This window comes from Haemaphysalis longicornis, unplaced genomic scaffold (genome assembly GCF_048455015.1).
Source record: "Haemaphysalis longicornis isolate Haplotype H1 unplaced genomic scaffold, Haemaphysalis longicornis Haplotype H1 scaffold_14, whole genome shotgun sequence".
In the NCBI taxonomy this organism is placed as follows: Eukaryota; Metazoa; Arthropoda; class Arachnida; order Ixodida; family Ixodidae; genus Haemaphysalis; species Haemaphysalis longicornis.
Window position 1 is genome coordinate 33,181,130 of NW_027526245.1, and position 8,248 is coordinate 33,189,377.

Here is an 8,248-nt window from a genome sequence, read left to right on the forward strand (position 1 = left end):
ACCAAACTACAACGTGAACGTCGGAGCAGCAGTAGCTGAGAAAAATGTGGGAATGCGGAGGGCACTTGTTGCTAGAGAAGTGCCTGAAGAATGAGCAAACGATGGCATTTATAAATAAACTCGTATCACTTGGCTTCATAACACTTTTTTATTACATAAAATTAAGCCTGCATTTTCTTTTCAATTTTCTGGCTTTCTCTAGCATAAGTCACTATCGGTCGAAGTACACCGCAAATAGAGTGGGCGGAGCTTCACAGTGTGATGCAGTGATGCATCACACGCACTTTGGAGCATGTGTCTCAAATGCGCGCTTACGACTAGTAGTGGCAGCCATATGTCCGACCAGTTGTGCATCTCGTAAAACGGCGTAGTGCATGTGTCTCGCGCTTTCCAGTGCTGACGCCAACCAATGTTACAAGCTGCTTTGCGATTGCTTGTGTACCCCTTGCGACGTTACCCAAACAAAAATGCTGATGTCACCCACACTGGACGCCAGTTTCTAACAGAATCTACGATATGCATTACTGGTGCGTACTAAATGAATAGAGTCACCCCCATACTATGCATGATGGTCTGTCACAAACTTAACCAAAAGCTGCTCTGAAACATGAGCCAGTTCTTGTGTAATTGTTTCCAATGGCAACAGGTAGATTGCACTAACTGGGAGGCTGAAATGGTGTAGGTATACGTCAGAACGAACATAATGCAAAACTGGAAATGAATACAATAAAAACCATGCACACAACTCATTTGCTTCACTGTAACGCCGAGGCTTAATGGAACGTGGTGTTGTAGTTGTATGCTCTGCGAAATAAATAAGCAGATGGTGGCTGTCAACTAAAGGAGTGTTGTAAGCTGGGCTAGTTGGTACTGTTCCGTGGCCGGTAACAGCGCAAACTGGATGAAAACACGAAAAGGGAGGGACACAAGCGCTGACTTACAACTGATTTTATTCGAAAGAAGCACACAATTATATACATACGTTGCATGCTCATGTAGCATGCGCGAAAAAAACAGCGAGAAAGACACACACTAACTTTTTGCACCGGCGGTACTGAATATAAAAATTACATTTCACCCTATGCCCAGATAAGAAATCTTTTTCATGTGAAAGAACAGAAGGCGGGCTGACACAATCCGTCGACCAATTAATAATGTGCACTATGACGACATCGTTATGACGACATCTTCCTGTCAACTAACTTCTCTTTACCACCAAAGTACCAAAGTCTCGTGAAGTGCTTCCCCGCAGGGGGCAGCTTGACTAATCCGGGTGTATGGTGAGTAGCGCCACCATGGCCCCGAGCTCCACAGGGGCGCCTACAGCTGTAGGCATTTGGTATTTGCAACACCACGAACCCGAGTGCATGTGGGTTGGACCCACCCCCGTCCCGGCTGTGTGTGGCTTAGCCGTGTCCGGGGAAGAGGGCATCCTGGTGGCTGAGCCAAAGCCAGGGTTGTTTTGGACCTTCACGGCCCCCTGGCAGCGGCAACCAGCCAGTTTAGCCCCCATTTGCAGACGGTACCCCCAGTGTGACCCGCCCTGGGGGGAATCAGCCAGTCGCCTTTTCCTGTCCTCCTCTCAATTCTTTCTCTTTCCTATTTCCTTTCCTAACCCTGTCCTGTCATCTCCTTTCCTCTGTATTACTGTGCTGTATTACTATACACAGGGAAAATGATGTAAAAGGTGCATCTCTAGAATGTGATGTGTTTCTTGCAGTATCGGAGATTGTGGCACTGTCACTTCACACAAACAATCAACTCTGGGAGAACTGCGACATACCACACTCGTGAATCATATTTTGATGGATTTCAGGGCACATGGCTGATTGCGAGAGCTGAGCTTCTATGCATGAAACGTAAACAACAGCACGGCAGACACACCTGATACGAAAACACTGCACTATATAGAAGCGCTGACTGGCACTGCACATTGCTTCCACTCACAGTGACCGTATTTTGAACGTTATCGATGATTCAAGTGCGGAGCCAGACCTTGGTAGCTCGAAGCACATTTTGAAGCGCACGAGAGCTGGGCCACGATGAATTGGATTTATCAGTCGTCTACGACAAGCGTATTTTTGAACACGTGATAGAAAACCAAGACACAGCACACCACACTGCAGACGCAGGTGCGTCTCGTGCCTGGGCTCCACACAAAGCACGGACATTTGAAGCAGACCAACGATAAACGCGTATCGCAGTGCAGACGCACGACCAGCGTAGTCTTTCGTAACTTCTGCAAGTGCTTGTGGTTTTGATATCACCATCAAGTTGTGCAACGCACACCGTCCCCGCCGCTTGCCACCGCCATGTTGCCGAAGGCCAATTGGCGGAGCCAGGTTGTGCTGGATGGTGGAGTCGGAAGACCCAGCCGTATGAATTCGCTCGCGGAGTGAATTCAGTCTCGGCATCCAACATGGCCCGACAGGCCGTGTCGGACCATGTCGCGCTCAGTCGGACTAAGAAAACCCACTTGAGCCAGACCTGCCCTCATCTGGGTCCGAATCCAAAAGAGTTCGTGTGCCAGCCCTCGTCTCCAGAACAAACTTGCGTATGCACTCGTCAGATTCGATCTTCAGATTAAGTCATTTCGATCTGCTGCTCTGATTCATACTTCTCTTTTTCCTATTTGTGCTCCTATGTTTGTGTGCGCTCCTCCAATTTGAGCTTCTGTTTTGCAAATCAAACTTGCAGCTCTTTTCATCTAAGCATTATAGCCTCAAATTGCGATTGAGATACCCCTGCTGTCGCCGTCTCCTCATTTGTCCGACCATTTCAGTCTTTTCCACCATGTCAACCAGCATGCTCCTAGTAACTACTGGGCACCCTATGTCTCAGCCTACACTGTCGCAACGAAGTGCAAGAAATCCCGCTCGCCCAGCTCGAATGCTGCACTCCATGCGAAGCTCAGTTAGTGCTGGTGACGGCAAGCTTGCTGCAAGCTCAATGGCCTGGTGCTTTTTTTCTGCCTAATCCTGTCGGCTGCACCAGTAAAGTTTGCGTTATGTTCGTTTCTCAAAGTCCGGTGTCGATCGGGAACCCAACCACCTGGCCTCCTGTTGATTGGGCAGCAGGGGCAGCAGGGTGACGCTAGTGAATTTCTCAAAGATGGTGCGGAATTGACAAATTCGAGATGGTTTTGATGTGGGGAAGGGCAGCAAAGATTTTATGCACAGTTGTAGAAAGATAACTGGGTCCATGAATAATAGGCGAAGCTAAGTGCTGGTTGACTCTGGCTCCAAGTGCGTACAAGTAACTTGAGTGCCACAAACTGCGTCGAACTTCCTCCTGTGCTTCGAGTGTACACAAACCAATTAAGCGACAATGGCCGGGACTCTCTTCCATCACAAGATGGAAGATGTGTTTGTTGCCCTGTGTGCAGCTGCACCCTTAACTTCTGTCATGATCCTCAATCTATCTCGTGGTTGGGGGCTCATAAATTCCTAGAATTAACGGTCGAGACCCAAGTCTCGCTGGGGTCTGCTTAGCTCTAGAACTCAGACATGAACTTCCTTTTGGCAAACTGTAGCGTTATAAAAAAACCTAGGCCTTCGCTCCCTCGGTAACTCCGCCCAGCTACGTGCATTTGGGAGGGCCCAAAGTCCACACAGGCGGCTGTCGCTCACAGCTGTCTGGCAACCAATTAGGTGTTACAGTGTACAGTGTAAGACTAAGGAAGTCGTGCGTTCAAGCATGCAAACGTGATGAAATCTACAGAATATTTATGAGCCCTGCATGCTTTGGGATGTGGAACGGGTATTGATTTCAGAAAGCAGGCAATTCTAATGCGCGTGTACGACATACAGAGGTAGTGAGGAACACCATTATAATGAGGGTTCGGGTGGCACCACAGTCTACGCGTTCAGCACAACAGAGCACTGGAAGCGAGGAATATTGTGCACCCTTCGTAGTTGGAGCTTCCCCGAGGAGCCCTGACAACAATTGAGGGGTCTTATCACAGCGAGTGTTCTTCGATTTCCGCACAAGGTGGCAGCCCTCAGCATAGACAACATAGTCACATCGTACTGGATACCTCACCTGCTTCAACCAACACGTCGCCGCAGAATGCCATGCTTTCCGCATCGTTGTAAGCGAGGGCGTCCTCCCGCTGCGCGGACTGGGACGAGCCCGCCAGCGGCAGCGTCGCAGTGCCGCATTTGCTTGGCTGTGGTGGCGGATCGGGAGGACAGATCTGTAGGGGCTGCAGCGGCTTCCGCGGTCTTTTTGGCGGTCTGCGTAATCCGGTGTCCGAATTCCTTTATCAGGTCAACAACTTACTGAAGTAGCCGGTCCCTCTCGCCGTACCCTTCCTCAGTACCGGACCTGGTTTCAAAAGCGCACTTTGTAGAGAGCGGTTGCTAACTGCAGTAACCCACACGCTCAGCTCGAGCAGCTGATGTGATCATGCAACGTTTGCCTGTAATAAAACAACTACTTACTTTTGCAGGTTTCGCCGATCATTCTGTAGGAACTGGGCCGTGATAAGGTCGACCCGTTCCTTAATACTTCGCACAGTGTACGACCGACAAAGGTCTTTGTTCAATTTCTCGACGATCTCCATCCACCTGCATGGGTCAGTATAAGGCTAAAAATTTATAACTTCAAGCAGGATCGCTATGTCATCCGTCAGAGAAAACCGAGTGCGGCTAGCTGAATTGTTCGGCAGCGGTTGCGATGGTAGCGCACGCAAGGCCGCACACGCGGAAGTTGGCATGCTCGAAGCACTCGAAGCGCTCGAAGTCAGGTTGAAGCGACTTTGATAGGCCTAGACAAGAGGTTTTCTTTTCTCCAATCTAGGAGGTGCTGGTGTCAATCTCCGTGGATGCACACGGGAACCCAGCTTCCGTTTCAGTTGGATCTGAATGGATTGGCTTCGTATGCCTATGTGCAGGTCGAACAAAAGGGCCCGCTGGCCACCATGTTATGGTCACGGTAACACGGTAACGAAGCGTGGGTCGGCGGGCCTCCCGGTGCCGGAGCGAGCGCACGCATGCGCAGTCGGGTCCAGCTACCCGCTAACTTTAGCTTAGCGTACGGAAGTCGCTATGCTAAAACTCTCTATTAAAGATTGATACAAAACAGCCTGCAATAAAGTGGTAAAAAAAATGATGCAGAGTTAGCACAAACTGATCTGAGTGTTAGGAGCGGGGCAGTTAAAGTGGCTTGGAGTAGTATTTGTCAGCCATGAATTCATAAATAGGGCTACATACCCCAAATATAGGATGGGATCTGTATCCCATGGCCCTATTTTTTGTTCATGAGCTTTTAACATGGCTTTGTTAAGGTAGCCACAAGCTTGGCACTCATAATCACGAAGTGGACCAGTTTGTCCTGCATGTGATGTAATGCAAATTGATATCTTTGTAATTGGAGTCTGTGGAAGCTTGAGAGTTAACTAGTCATGGCTATTTCTTTTTTAAAAGCTACGAGAAATGCTCAAAACGGACAACTTTACAGAAATAAAACAGGACGAGCGCATTTTCACACCAACTAGCCCATCAGCGAACTTTGCTGATATTCAATGTTCTGTGTGGAAATAAGCTAATAACTGGCCATTCTTATGTTTGCACTCGTTTCAAGCTACTTTTACATTGAAAATTTCATTCTAACCTTCATTTTCGTTACCTGTGTGCTCATCACAGTGCCAACTTGTATGTGGCTTGCTGTTTTCTCAATGGGCCCCCTAACTCTCCCACTACTTTTGTTAGGTAAATTTCTGGAGTCCTTTGTTGGCCTTACACCATAAACAGACAAGTATCATCATCATTTCATTGGCGCTAGGCGGCAGCACTTCGTGAGGCGCGGTGGCCACAAGCTCCCTTGTTTCCTTTTGCAGTGCCTCTTGTACAAGCAGAGAGGAGCTGAGAACAGGTGCATCACAAATGCTTGCCTTAGTGCACAAAAGGGGCACGAAATCCTTCCCAGGAATGGCACATAACCACTCTTTGAGAATGTCGCCATCTTTAGGGAGAGGAAACCCCCCCCCCCCGCGCTTTGGGCCCTTGTGGTGATGGTTTGTGTCGACGCTGTGTAAACACATGCCGTCACTCACCATGGCCAGGAGTTTTTAAGCTAAAGGAAAGAAGCCTCACAGTGGCAGTTGGAGCCCAGGTCAAGCTCTGGCTGATGGGCTTACTGTCCAAAATGCAGGGAGCTCTAGGGCCATACTATACTCGGGGACAACTTTCGGTGGCAGTGGGGAGAATGCTACGGGAGGAGGGTGTAGTGGCTGTTCGAATCACATTTCACTACGCAATTTGAAGTAGTTCTACAGAACTAATTTGATGGGTATAACCTGTTGTGTCTTTGCAGAAGCAGGGGCGGGACCCGCCGGCAGCGCACGCTGGCCAAGTGCAACACATGTTTATTCGGTTACACGACGAAACAGTCTAACATAAGGGAGGAAAGAGCGGCTGCTTATATACAGGCTCGAGCCACTATCGCACCGAGGAATTGACTTCACGTAGAAGAACAGTCCGGGGCCACCGCTGATAGTGGAGCACGTATGCTGCAGCACCACGACGCACAAACCCGATAACAGAACACTCCTCTCCCCTCACGAGTTTTCATCTCACGGCACGTAACAGTCTGGCAGGCTCCTCAACCGGGTAGAACATCGAAGCTGTGGTGCTGATAGTCCCGAGATGTCATTATGGGGACCACTGTCGAGCGTCGGACCACTGTCGGGTAGAAGGCCTGGAGTAAGCCCTGCCGTACCAGCTGCTGGTTAAGTCCGGTTCAATGCTGGTTGGTTCTGACCGTTGAGCTGAGTTGGCGTGCTTGGCGAGGTAGGCTCTCTAGTGTCCGTGAAGAGCGGACCACAGTCTTCCACTCTCGGCCCATCCAGTACTGTTTCCACCGCCTTAAACCAGTTTCGGTTCTCCTGAAATGTACGCAGTCGCAGGTTATCAGTGTGAACATATCTTCGATCCTCGTCTCCAATGTGAACGATGTACGTGCAAGCGCTGCACCGCTGAGCGATTGTACCCAACAGCCATTTGTCGTCGTCCAGGCGAAGTCGTTTGTGCGAAGCTCTGCAAGCATATAGAGAGTGATTATTTTCAGTCACCTGTCTCCGTGATTGAGGGTGTAAGAGTGCCCCCACTAGTGCTTTGTGACCAAGCATTCCCCTTGTCAGGAAACCTGATCAAACCATTTGCTAACGCTGCAGGACCATATAAGGCAGCTTTCAATTACCAGTTATCCAGAACTCGGCGAATTGTAGAGCACGCCTTCGGGCGGCTCAAAGCCCGTTTCAGATACACCATGAAACGTATGGAGTGCAAGCTGCCGACAGCAAAACGAGCAATCAGAGCTGCATGTGTGCTCCACAACATCTGCGAGGCACTCAATGATCCTGTTGAGCAGCAATGGATGCAAGAAGCTCATGAGTTTGACGCACTGTACCCACAGCCTGTCCATAGCACAGACGCAGCCAACGGACAAGGCCGTCAAGTGAGAACAGCCCTTGCCGCCTATTTCGGGAAGAAGGGCCAACTTGCACAGTGACGCTCACACAAGCTGCAGAAGTGGAACGTGTGTTTCATGTGCTGCAAGTGAAACGCAATAAGAATGTGGTGTGCAGGAATTCTTGCCGTGCACCTTCATAACATGGAACAATCGTGCAGCATACGAGAATTGCAGTTGGGGCCATTGTTGTGCACTTTATTTTTTGCATAGCTTGGCTAGTACAGAGATGAGCCGCTCTTCTCTTTCAGCGGCTCGGTTGTCCCTTTCAGCTGCCGCCTCCTGCAACCTGATCTCTCGCTCTCTGAGCAACAGTTCTTTTTCTTTCGACTTTTCAAAGGCTACGCGCAGCTTGTGCTGTTCTTCAAGGAGTTGAATAAAAAAAGTGTCTTTTTGCAACCTTCTGCGGCGAGTACTAGCAGGACGCTGGCGTGCTGGCAACTCCTCCTCTGCAGCACCTTGCGTAGGTACTCCTGAAGACGTACTTGGAGTAGCAACCTCGTCTAGGCTTCGAGTCGGTGAATTGTCCAGAAACGACGGGTTGCTGGACTGCGAGCTCGTGTCATCTGCATCCCCTTCTCTTCCACGCACCATGCTGTGGAAAAGCTGGAAAGAGTAATGTGTGTAGGAAACCATAAATTATATGCAAAATAATGAAAATTAACCCACTATGTTCACGACCCTAGCCGCACCTCGTTAACTGTCACACTTGTCCACATTTTCTTGTACATGCCATGCAAAACACTGTTTAGCCTTAAAAAGCTAAACTTCCAACTTG

At 49.4% G+C, this 8,248-nt stretch overlaps 1 protein-coding gene across 3 annotated transcripts in view; it reads left to right on the forward strand.

Moving 5' to 3' along the window:
- The window catches only part of LOC144165242 (trafficking kinesin-binding protein 1-like), a 31,710-nt gene extending 23,837 nt beyond the window's left edge, over nt 1-7,873 (forward strand). For all 3 annotated transcript variants that reach the window (XM_077695371.1, XM_077695370.1, XM_077695372.1), the window contains one exon: nt 6,316-7,873. The gene's annotated coding sequence lies outside the window, so the exon portion shown is untranslated. The remainder of the gene's footprint in view (nt 1-6,315) is intronic.
- The last annotated feature ends 375 nt before the right edge of the window (nt 7,874-8,248 follow it).